The following is a 12,971-nucleotide window of genomic DNA, read 5'->3' on the forward strand; positions in this document are numbered from 1 at the left end:
AATCCAACAGCATCAGCAGTCCTTTTTCAACCTCTGAATCTGATTTCTGCTCAAGTCCCTCAATTTCAGCCAGAAAATACCTGAAATCACAGAAAAACACACAAACTCATAGTAAAGTCCAGAAATGTGAATTTAACATAAAAACTAATGAAAACATCCCTAAAAGTGACTAGATCCTACTAAAAACATACTAAAAACAATGTCAAAAAGCGTATAAATTATCCGCTCATCACAACACCAAACTTAAATTGTTGCTTGTCCCCAAGCAACTGAAAATCAAATAGGATAAAAAGAAGAGAATATACTATAAATTCCAAACTATCAATGAAACATAGCTCCAATCATATGAGCGGGACTTATAGCTTTTTGCCTCTTGAATAGTTTTGGCATCTCACTTTATCCATTAAGGTTCAGAATGATTGGCATCTTATAGGAACTTCAGATTTCGAATAGTGTTATTGACTCTCCTAGTTCAGTATGATGATTCTTGAACACAGCTTTTTTATGAGTCTTGGCCGTGGCCCTAAGCACTTTGTTTTCCAGTATTACCACCGGATACATAAATGCCACAGACACATAATTGGGTGAACCTTTTCAGATTGTGACTCAGCTTTGCTAAAGTCTCCAATTAGAGGTGTCCAGGGTTCTTAAGCACACTCTTCTTTTGCTTTGGACCTTGACTTTAACCGCTCAGTCTCAAGTTTTCACTTGACACCTACACGCCACAAGCACATGTTTAGGGACAGCTTGGTTTAACCGCTTAGACCAGGATTTTATTCCTTTAGGCCCTCCTATCCACTGATGCTCAAAGCCTTGGGATCCTTTTTATTTGCCCTTGCCTTTTGGTTTTAAGGGTTATTGGCTTTTTCTGCTTGCTTTTTCTTTTTCTTTCTATTTTTTTTCGCCTAATTTTTTCTTCTCTTTTTTTTTTTCTGCAAGCTTTGTTCTTTGCTGCTTTTTCTTGCTTCAAGAATCATTTTTATGATTTTTCAGATTATCGAATAACATGTCTCCTAGTCATCATTCTTTCAAGAGCCAACATATTTAACATTCTTAAACAACAACTTCAAAAGACATATGCACTGTTCAAGCATTCATTCAGAAAACAAGAAGCATTGTCACCACATCAATATAATTAAGCTAAGTTCAAGGATAAATTCGAAACTCATGTACTTCTTGTTCTTTTGAATTAAAACATTTTTCATTTAAGAGAGGTGATGGATTCATAGGACATTCATATCTTTAAGACAAAGTTACTAACTACTAATGATCATGTAGTGAAGACACAAACATAGATAGGCACATAACATAGAAAACGAAAAACAGAAGAAAGAAGAACAAGGAATGAATCCACCTTAGTGATGGTGGCGTTTCCTTCTTGAGGAACCAATGATGTCCTTGAGCTCTTCTATGTCTCTTCCTTGTCTTTGTTGCTCCTCCCTCATTGCTTTCTGATCTTCTCTTATTTCATGGAGCATGATGGAGTGCTTTTGATGTTCCACCCTTAGTTGTCCCACATTGGAACTCAATTCTTCTAGGGAGGTGTTGATGTGCTCCCAATAGTTTTGTGGAGGAAAGTGCATTTGAGGCATTTCCGGAATCTCATGGTGATGAGCTTCTTGCGCCTCTTGAGCTCCATGACTGGGCTCTCTTGCTTGCTCCATCTTTTTCTTAGTGATGGGCTTTTCCTCTTTAATGAGGATATCTCCCTCTATGTCAATCCCAGCTGAATTGCATAGGTGGCAAATGAGGTGAGGAAAGGCTAACCTTGCCATAGTGGAGGACTTGTCAGCCACCTTGTAGAGTTCTTGAGGTATAATCTCATGAACTTCCACCTCTTCTCCAATCATGATGCTATGGATCATGATGGCCCGGTCTATAGTAACTTCAGACCGGTTGCTAGTGGGAATGATTGAGCATTGAATAAACTCCAACCATCCTCTAGCAATAGGCTTGAGGTCCAATCTTCTTAGTTGAACCGGCTTGCCTTTGGAGTCAATCTTCCATTGAGCTCCTTCTACACATATGTCCATAAGGACTTGGTCCAACCTTTGATCAAAGTTGACTCTCCTTGTGTAGGGGCGTGCGTTCTCTTCCATGTATGGCAAGTTGAACGCCAACCTCACATTCTCCGGACTAAAATCTAAGTATTTCCCCCGAACCATTGTAACATAGTTCTTTGGATCCGGGTTCTTACTTTGATCATGGTTCTTGGTGATCCATGCATTGGCATAGAACTCTTGAACCATTAGGATGCCGACTTGTTGGATGGGATTTGTTAGAACTTCCCAACCTCTTCTTTGAATTTCATGTCGGATCTCCGGATACTCATTTCTTTTGAGTTTAAAAGGGACCTCAGGGATCACCTTCTTCTTGGCCACAACATCATAGAAGTGGTCTTGATGGGCTTTGGAGATGAATCTTTCCATCTCCCATGACTCGGATGTGGAAGCTTTTATCTTCCCTTTCCCTCTTCTAGAGGATTCTCCGGTCTTAGGTGCCATCAATGGTAATGGAAAAACAAAAAGCTTATGCTTTTACCACACCAAACTTAGAATATTGCTCGCCCTCGAGCAATAAACAAAAGAATAGAAGAAGAAGAAATATGGAGAGGGAGAGGTGGTTTCGGCCAAGAGGAGTGTAGAGGGGTGTGTTGTGTGAATTTGATGAAGAATGGAGGGCTTTATATAGGGAAGGGAAGGGGGGAAGGTTTCGGCCATATGGGTGGGTTTGGGTGGGAAATTGGTTTTGAATTTTGAAGGTAGGTGGAGTTTATGAGGTAGGTTTATTGGGAAGAGTGGGTGGATGTGAGTGGTGAAGGTTTAATGGGGAAGAGAGATTGAGGTGATTGGTGAGGGGTTTGTAGGGAAGAGTGTTTATGAGGTTGTGTGAAAGAGAGTGGTGAGAAGAAGTGAGTGGAGGTAGGTGGGGATCCTGTGGGGTCCACAGATCCTGAGGTGTTCAAAGATTTACATCCCTGCACCCATTAGGCATGTAAAAATGCCTTTGTATCCAACTCTGGGCGTTCAGCGCCAGGTTGGTGGCCATTTTGGGCGTTCAACGCCCATCTGTGTGCCATTTCTGGCGTTGAACGCCAGAACCATGCCTGTTCTGGCGTTCAGCGCCCAGAAGCTGCCCATTTTGGGCGTTCAGCGCCAGAACCATGCTCTGTTCTGGCGCTGAACGCCAGACAGATGCTCCTCCAGGGTGTGATTTTTCTTCTGCTGTTTTTGATTCCGTTTTCAATTTTTATATTTATTTTGTGACTCCACATGATCATGAACCTAAGAAAACATGAAAAACAATAAAAATAAGAATTAGATAAACATTGGGTTGCCTCCCAACAAGCGCTTCTTTAATGTCAATAGCTTGACAGTGGGCTCTCATGGAGCCTCACAGATGTGCAGAGCTTTGTTGAGACTCTCCAACACCAAACTTAGAGTTTGGATATGGGAGTTCAACACCAAACTTAGAGTTTGGTTGTGGCCTCCCAACACCAAACTTAGAGTTTGACTGTGGGGGCTCTGGTTGACTCTGCTTGGAGAGAAGCTTTTCCTGCTTCCTCTCCATGGTTGCAGAGGGAGATCCTTGGGTTTTAAACACAAGGGAGTTTTCATTCCATTGAAGGACTATTTCACCTCTGTCAACATCAATCACAGCTCTTGCTGTGGCCAGGAAAGGTCTTCCTAGGATGATGGATTCATCCTCTTCCTTTCCAGTATCCAGGACTATGAAATCAGCAGGGATGTAAAGGCCCTCAACCTTTACTAATACATCTTCTACTTGTCCATAAGCCTGTTTTCTTGAGCTGTCTGCCATTTCCAGTGAGATTTTAGCAGCTTGCACCCCATAGATTCCTAGTTTCTCTATTACAGAGAGGGGCATGAGGTTTATCCCTGAACCAAGGTCACACAGAGCCTTAAAGATCATGGTGCCTATGGTACAAGGGATTATGAACTTTCCAGGATCCTGTCTCTTCTGAGGCAATGTCAGTTGATCCAGATCACTTAGTTCATTGATGAACAAGGGAGGTTCAACTTTCCAAGCATCAATGCCAAATAATTTGGCATTCAGCTTCATGATTGCACCAAGAAACTTGGCCGTTTGCTCTTCAGTGACATCCTCATTCTCTTCAGAAGAGGAATACTCATCAGAGCTCATGAAGGGCATAAGGAGGTTCAATGGAATCTCTATGGTCTCTAGATGAGCCTCAGAGTCATTTGGTTCCCCAGAGGGAAGCTCCTTATTTATCACTGGACGTCCCTGGAGGTCTTTCTCCTTGGGATTCACGTCGTCTCCTCTCCTCACAGGTTCGGCCATGGCGCTTATGTCAATGGCCTTGCATTCTCCTTTTGGGTTCTCTTTTGTATTGCTTGGGAGAATACTAGGAGGGATTTCAGTGATCCTTTTACTCAACTGGCCCACTTGTGCTTCCAAATTTCTAATGGAAGACCTTGTTTCATTCATGAAACTTACAGTGGCCTTGGACAGATCATAGACTAAGTTTGCTAGATTAGAAGTATTTTGTTCAGAGTTCTCTGTCTGTTGCTGAGTTGATGATGGAAAAGGCTTGCTATTGCTAAACCTGTTTCTTCCACCATTATTAAAGCCTTGTTGAGGCTTTTGATCCTTCCATGAGAAATTTGGATGATTTCTCCATGTTGAGTTATAGGTGTTTCCATAAGGTTCACCTAAGTATTTACCTCTGCTATTGCAGGGTTCTCAGGATCATAGGCTTCTTCTTCAGAAGATGCCTCTTGAGTACTGTTGGATGCAGCTTGCATTCCATTCAGACTCTGAGAAATCATATTGACCTGTTGGGTCAATATTTTGTTCTGAGCCAGTATGGCATTCAGAGTATCAACTTCAAGAACTCCCTTCTTCATAGGCGTCCCATTGCTCACAGGATTCCTTTCAGAAGTGTACATGAACTGGTTATTAGCAACCATGTCAATGAGTTCTTGAGCTTCTGCAGGCGTTTTCTTTAGGTGAATGGATCCACCTGCAGAAGTGTCCAGTGACATCTTTGATAGCTCAGATAAACCATCATAGAATATATCCAGGATGGTCCATTCTGAAAGCATGTCAGAAGGACACTTTTTGGTCAACTGTTTGTATCTTTCCCAAGCTTCATAGAGGGATTCACCTTCTTTCTGTCTGAAGGTTTGAACATCAGCTCTAAGCTTGCTCAGCTTTTGGGGAGGAAAGTACTTGGCTAAGAAAGCCGTGACCAGCTTATCCCAAGAGTTCAGGCTGTGTTTGGGTTGAGAATCCAACCATAATCTAGCTCTGTCTCTTACAGCAAAAGGGAAAAGCATGAGCCTGTAGACTTCAGGATCTACTCCATTAGTCTTAACAGTATCACATATCTACAAGAATTCAGTTAAGAACTGAAAAGGATCTTCAGATGGAAGTCCATGAAACTTGCAGTTCTGCTGCATCAGAGAAACTAATTGAGGTTTCAGCTCAAAGTTGTTTGCTCCAATGGCAGGAATGGAGATGCTTCTTCCATGTAGATTGGAATTAGGTGCAGTAAAGTCACCAAGCATCTTCCTTACATTATTATTATTTTCGGCTACCATCTCCTCTTCCTGTTCGAAAATTTCTGAAAGGTTATCTCTGGATTGTTGTATTTTAGCTTCTCTTAGTTTCTTTTTTAGAGTCCTTTCAGGTTCTGGATCTGCTTCCACAAGAATGTTCTTATCCTTGCTCCTGCTCATATGACAAAGAAGAGGGCACAAAAATAATAATAATAATAATAATAGAGATTCTTTATACCACAGTAAAGGGATCCCTGTGTGAGTAGAAGAAGAGGGGGAGACAAAGAATGTAATATAATGGAAGAAACACAACTGTGAGGAGGCTAGAGATGTGAGATGAGATGTTAGGATATGAATGAATAAATAGAATAAGATGGGGGAGGAAAAATTTTCGAAAATTATTTTGAAAAAGAGTTAGTGATTTTTGAAAATAGTTTTTGAAAAATGTTTAGTATTTTTTTTTTTCGAAAATTTTTGAAATCAAAAATAAAAATAAAAATAATTAGTTAATTAAAAAGAAATTTTTGAAAAAGGGGGAGATATTTTCGAAAATTAGAGAGAGAGAGTTAGTTAGGTAGTTTTGAAAAAGTTAAGAAACAAACAAAAAGTTAGTTAGTTAGTTGAAACAAATTTTGAAAAGATAAGAAGTTAGGAGGTTAGAAAAGATATTTTGAAAAGATATTTTTGAAAAAGATAAGATAAGATGATATTTTTGAAAAGATATGATAGAATTAGTTTTGAAAAAGATTTGATTTTTAAAATCACAATTAATGACTTGATTCACAAGAAATCACAAGATATGATTCTAGAACTTAAAGTTTGAATCTTTCTTAACAAGCAAGTAGCAAACTTTAAATTTTTGAATCAAAACATTAATTGATTATGTTATTTTCGAAAATTTGGTATAAAAATAAGAAAAAGAGTTTTGAAAAATATTTTTGGAATTTTCGAAAATAACTAAGAATTTTGAAAAAGATTTGATTTTTGAAAAAGATTTTGAAAAAGATAAGATTTTCAAATTGAAAATTTGATTTGACTCATGAGAAACAATTTGATTTTAAAATTTTTTGAAAAAGTCAACTCAAATTTTCGAATTTGATGAGAGAAAAATGGAAAGATATATATATTTTTTTTTTTGAAATTTTTTATGAAAACATGAAAATTATGCAATGCATGAAATTTTTAGATCAAAACAATGAATGCATGCAAGAATGCTATGAATGTCAAGATGAACACCAAGAACACTATGAAGATCATGATGAACATCAAGAACATATTTTTGAAAAATTTTTAATGCAGAGAAAACATGCAAGACACCAAACTTAGAATTCTTTAATGCTTACGCACTAAGAATTCAAGAATGCATATGAAAAACAACATACAACACAAAACAAAAAATCATCAAGATCAAACAAGAAGACTTACCAAGAACAACTTGAAGATCATGAAGAACACTATGAATGCATGAAATTTTTGAAAAATGCTAGATGCATATGCAATTGACACCAAACTTATGATATGACTCAAGACTCAAACGAGAAACAGAAAAATATTTTTGATTTTTATGATTTTCTAATTTTTTTGGATTTTTATTTTATATTTTTCGCATATTAAAAGGAAAAATAAGGATTCCAAAATTTTTAATATGAATTCCAGGAATCTTGCCATGTTAGTCTAAAGCTTCAGTCCAGGAATTAGACATGGCTCACTAGCCAGCCAAGCTTTCAAAGAAAGCTCCAGTCCAAAACACTAGACATGGCCAATGGCCAGCCAAGCTTCAGCAGGTGATCATGGATCAACAGCAGGTGGATGAGCAATAACTAATTTGCTCTTGATAACAAATTGCAAGCCTCAGTCCAAATGAATTTAGACATGGCTTTACAGCCAGCCAGGCTTCACATGCTTCATGAAACACTAGAATTCATTCTTAAAAATTTTGAATAAATTTTTGAAAACATTTTTATTTTTTTCGAAAACAAAAGAGAAAAAAATTTTTTTTTGAAAATATTTTTGAAAGATTTTTGAAAAGAAAACGAAAAGAAAGTTACCCAATCTGAGCAACAAGATGAACCGTCAGTTGTCCAAACTCGAACAATCCCCGGCAACGGCGCCAAAAACTTGGTGTTGTTGCCGGGATTGGGATCTCAGACGATTCTTGGCGCCAAACAGGAACAATTAAGTCCCCGGCAACGGCGCCAAAAACTTGGTGCACGAAATTGTGATGTCCAGGCTCGAACAATCCCTGGCAATGTGAGCAACTTGGTACGCGTAATCGTGATTACACATTGATGATGTAAAATTCATGGCTCTTTCTTTCCCTGGCAATGGCGCCAAGAACATGGTGCCAATACCATGGTTCACAACTTCGATACAACTAACCAGCAAGTGCACTGGGTCGTCCAAGTAATACCTTACGTGAGTAAGGGTCGAATCCCACGGAGATTGTTGGTATGAAGCAAGCTATGGTCACCTTGCAAATCTCAGTTAGGCAGATATAAATTGATAATGGTGTTTTCGAATTTAATATAATAAAATAGGGATAGAGGTACTTATGTAAATCATTGGTAGGAATTTCAGATAAGCGAATGGAGATGCTTTTCGTTCCTCTGAACCTCTGCTTTCCTGCTATCTTCATCCAATCAATCTTACTCCTTTCCATGGCTGGCTTTATGCAAGGGCATCACCGTTGTCAGTGGCTACATCCCCTCCTCTCAGTGAAAAATATGCTCACATGCTCTGTCACAGCACGGCTAATCATCTGTCGGTTCTCGATCATGCTGGAATAGGATTCACCATCCTTTTGCGTCTGTCACTAACGCCCAACAATCGCGAGTTTGAAGCTCGTCACAGTCATTCAATCATTGAATACTACTCGGAATACCACAAACAAGGTTTAAAATTTCCGGATTCTCTTGAATGCCGCCATCATTCTAGCTTACGCCACGAAGATTCCAGTTAAGAGATCTAAGAGATATTCATTCTAGCTTATTTCATGTAGAACGGAAGTGTTTGTCAGGCACGTGTTCATAGGGGAGAATGGTGATGAGCGTCACACATAATCATCACCTTCATCACGTTCTTGGGTGCGAATGGATATCTTAGAAGCGAAATAAGATGAATTGAATAGAAAACAGTAGTACTTTGCATTAATCTTTGAGGAACAGCAGAGCTCCACACCTTAATCTATGGAGTGTAGAAACTCTACCGTTGAAAATACATAAGTGAAAGGTCCAGGTATGGCCGAGATGGCCAGCCCCCTAAACGAGATCACAGGATCAAAATACAATCCAGGATGCCTAATACAATAGTAAGAGGTCCTATTTATAATAAACTAGTCACTAGGGTTTACATGAGTAAGTAATTGATGCATAAATCCACTTCCGGGGCCCACTTGGTGTGTGTTTGGGCTGAGCTTGAGTGTAGCACGTGCAGAGGCCATTTGTGGAGTTGAACGCCAAGTTCTGTGCCAGTTTGGGCGTTCAACTCTGGTTTTGGATCCTTTTCTGGCGCTGGACGCCAGATTTGGGCAGAAGGCTGGCGTTGAACGCCAGTTTACGTTGTCAATTCTTGGCCAAAGTATGGACTATTATATATTGCTGGAAAGCCCTGGATGTTTACTTTCCAACGCAATTGCAAGCGCGCCATTTCGAGTTCTGTAGCTCCAGAAAATCCACTTTGAGTGCAGGGAGGTCAGAATCCAACAGCATCAGCAGTCCTTTTTCAACCTCTGAATCTGATTTCTGCTCAAGTCCCTCAATTTCAGCCAGAAAATACCTGAAATCACAGAAAAACACACAAACTCATAGTAAAGTCCAGAAATGTGAATTTAACATAAAAACTAATGAAAACATCCCTAAAAGTGACTAGATCCTACTAAAAACATACTAAAAACAATGTCAAAAAGCGTATAAATTATCCGCTCATCAGTGGGGATCTTGCTTCTCAAGCGAAATGGGTGTACCGAACCTTGCTCCAGGCAGCCGCCATAGCGAGGAAAGCAGAGCCCATCTTGGCTGGGGCACAGTCGTTGGAGAACAAGCTTCAATCTTCGGTCAAAGCTAATGAGAAGTACAAGGTTGAGGTGAAGTCGCTTTAAACACAGCTGGCTGCCTCCGAGGAGAAAGTTAAGGCTTCCGACATAACGGTTGCGTGACTTTCCAAGCGAGAGCTTACTCTGGAAAGCCAACTCAATGCTACTCAGGGTCGGGTGAAAGAGTTGGAGAAGGAGCGTGATGAGGCCCTCTCGTCGGCAACCGCGGCCAAAGCTAAAACTGCTGAGTTGAAGAAAAAGTATAGAGAGACCGTGAAGCAAGGTAAGAATGCCATTATGGCGACCGAGGAGGCGATCAAGGCGCAAGTGAAGTTGTTAGCTCTCGATTTTTATACCTTGGCCGTCAGTGTTTTTAAGACTATCAAGGATGGCAAGATTGTTGATATTCTGAAGAAGTGATGTAATTTGTGTAGATTTTTGAACATTTAAGTAGTTTTGGATTTATTGTTTTGCCGGCAGATAACAAACTTGTTCACCGCTTTGTTGGTGCTTGACGACTTGCTTATTGTGTTTGCTTGCCGTTTTATTGGTAATTAGCTATTTGTTTGCACTTGTTTACCATTTTATTGGTAATTATTGGAGACAGGTCGTGGCTTTTTTGTTTGAGCACTTGAAACTTGGCTTTATTTAACAGCCGCTCGTTGTAGCGTTTAGGGCTTCAGTGGTTCCCGGGGTGATCAGTCCCGGGATGTCGTATCGTTGTGGAACTAGTTATCTTGATAAAGTAACTCGAATAACTTAAATAATATTGAAATATAAAGGACGATTAGAGTAGCTTGTGTACGAATATATCGAGATGAATTGTGAATAAATAACTACTGGGAGGTAATGCAATATAAAATGAAATGTCTTACTAAACTGGTACATTACCTGCCCGTCAGGTGTGCTCGGGCTTCTAAGAGTAGAACCTTCTTAGGTTCCTTGCATTCCATGTTCTGGGACCTCCTTGCCGTCCAGTCGTTCCAACTTATACGCTCCGTTACCGACTACTTCTTTTACCCTGTATGGGCCTTCCCAATTGGTTGAGAACTTTCCTTCCCCTGGTGCCGGTAGTCCGATGTCGTTGTCTCTTTTTAGTACTTTGGCATTGTAACGCAGAGTCATCCTTTGTTTCAACGCCGCTTCCGACAAGTGGGTCATCTCTCTAGTCTCATCTAGTAAGTCCTTTTCTACGGCTTCTTCAACTCCTCCCAAAAGTAGTCGTGGGCTCGGTTCCCTAATCTCTACTGGTATTATCGCGTCAACCCCGTAAGTGAGCCAGAAGGGCGTCTCCCCAGTAGATGATTGCTGCGTTGTGCGATAAGACCAGAGGATCGACACTAGCTCGTCTACCCAGGCTCCCTTCTTGTGGTCAATTCGCTTTTTAAGACCCTGTAGGATGACCTTGTTTGCTGTCTCGACTTGGCCGTTAGTTTGGGAATGCTCCACGGATGAAAACTTCTGCTTTATCCCTAGGCCGACGAGAAATTTCCCGAATTTCTTATCAGCAAACTGTGTACCATTTTCCGAGATGATGACCTCTGGAATTCCAAATCTGGCTATTACTTGCCTCCACATGAACTTTCGGTAATTTGCCGAGGAAATGCTAGCCAATGGTTCGGCCTCCACCCACTTTGTGTAGTAATCCATGGCGACAATCAGGTACTTGACTTGTCCAGGTCCGATCGGGAAAGATCCTAACAGGTCGACACCGCATTGGGAGAATAGTCGAGAGGCCATTAGTAGGCTCAGCTCAGTTGCCGGCGCCTTGTGAAAGTTGGCATTTTTCTGGCATCTCCTGCATTTCTTCACGAATTCTTTGGAATCTGCCATCATTAAGGGCCAATAATAGCCAGCCCTAACGAGTTTGTGAGCTAAGACCTTTCCTCCGATGTGGTGGCCGCAGCACCCCTCGTGGACTTCGCTTAACACGTAGTCCGTCTGGTCGGGGAGCAGACACTTCAATAAGGGTTGGTTGAGCCCTTTCTTAAACAGTTGGCTCTGTATTATTGTATACTTGGTCGCTTCTCTCCTCAGCGCTTTCGCTTCCTTTTCGTCATCTGAGAGTTTACCACTTTGCAGGAAATCGGTGATCGGGTCCATCCACGAGGGGTCTGCCCTTGTTATATGCAAGGTCACTGTTGGTTCTTTTACCAAACCTTGAATGAGAGATCGGTTTCCCGTTCTTGGCTTTGTGCTCGTGAGTTTTGATAGGAGGTCAGCTCGTGTGTTCCTCTCTCTCGGAACGTACTACACCGCGACCTCGTCGAATTCCTCGCACAGCTTTTTGACCTTTTCCAAGTATTTTTGCAATAGGGAGTCCCTGGCCTAATACGTCCTATTAATTTGTGACGTGACGACCCGGGAGTCGCTGCATACTTCCACCCTGGTGGCCTCGACCTCTTTTGCAAAGTGTAGACCTCCAAGCAGGGCCTCGTATTCTGCCTGATTGTTGGACACCGGGAACTTGAATTTGACTGATTGCTCATACACAACTCCAGCTGGGCTTTCCAGGATGATTCCTGCTCCCTGAACGCTTGGTTGGAGGCTCCATCCACATGGAGCTTCCACCGTGTGCTCGGTATCTCGGGGAGGTTTCCCGTCACTTCAACCAGGAAATCACCATTGCTTAGGCCATGATTGCATGCCTGGGTTCATACTGCAGGTCATACTGAGACAGTTCGATTGCCCAGGCCATCATCCTGCCCGCCAAGTCGGGTTTTTGCAGCACTTGGTGGATCGCTTGGTCCGTCCTAACAACTATATGGTGCCCCTGGAAGTACTGCCGCAACCTACGGGAGGAGGTCAGGAGCGCATATGCCAGCTTTTCTAACTTATTGTACCTCAGCTCTGCTCCCTGCAACACCTTACTCACAAAGTAGACTAGTTGCTGTATCTTCCCCTCTTCCCGCACCAGGATGGCTGCCAAAGCCTCATCAGTTACTGCTAAGTACAAGAATAGTGTTTCTCCATCCCTGGGTTTACCGAGGATAGGGGGTGCCGAGATTATGGTCTTGAAGCGATTGAAGGCTTCCTCGCATGCTGGTGTCCATTTGAATACTATTCCTTTTCTCATCAAGTGGAAGAACTGAAGGGATTTGGCAGCCGACGCGCCGAGAAAGCGGGATAGCGCCGTGAGCCTTCCCGCCAGTCTCTGCATGTCTTTTACACATCCCGGACTCGTCATCCTCAGGATTGCTTCACACTTCTCTGGGTTGGCTTCCACTCCCCTTTGAGTTATCATGAAACCCAAGAACTTTCCGGCTTCCATGGCGAAGGTGCATTTGAGAGGATTGAGTCTCACGTTGAGCCATCGAAGAGATGCGAACACGGTCTCTAGATCACTGATGAGGTCGTCGGCCTGGGTAGTCTTCACCAGGATGTCGTCTACATATACTTCT

At 41.6% G+C, this 12,971-nt stretch overlaps 1 non-coding gene across 1 annotated transcript; it reads left to right on the forward strand.

Annotated features, from left to right (window-relative positions):
• Positions 1-5,078: 5,078 nt before the first annotated feature.
• LOC148546704 (small nucleolar RNA R71) lies at positions 5,079-5,186 on the forward strand. Its single transcript, XR_015900763.1, has one exon. It is a non-coding gene; the product is annotated as a small nucleolar RNA R71 (small nucleolar RNA).
• Positions 5,187-12,971: the final 7,785 nt, after the last annotated feature.

This window comes from Arachis ipaensis, chromosome B9 (genome assembly GCF_059453495.1).
Source record: "Arachis ipaensis isolate K30076 ecotype BB chromosome B9, ASM5945349v1, whole genome shotgun sequence".
Lineage (NCBI taxonomy): Eukaryota > Viridiplantae > Streptophyta > Magnoliopsida > Fabales > Fabaceae > Arachis > Arachis ipaensis.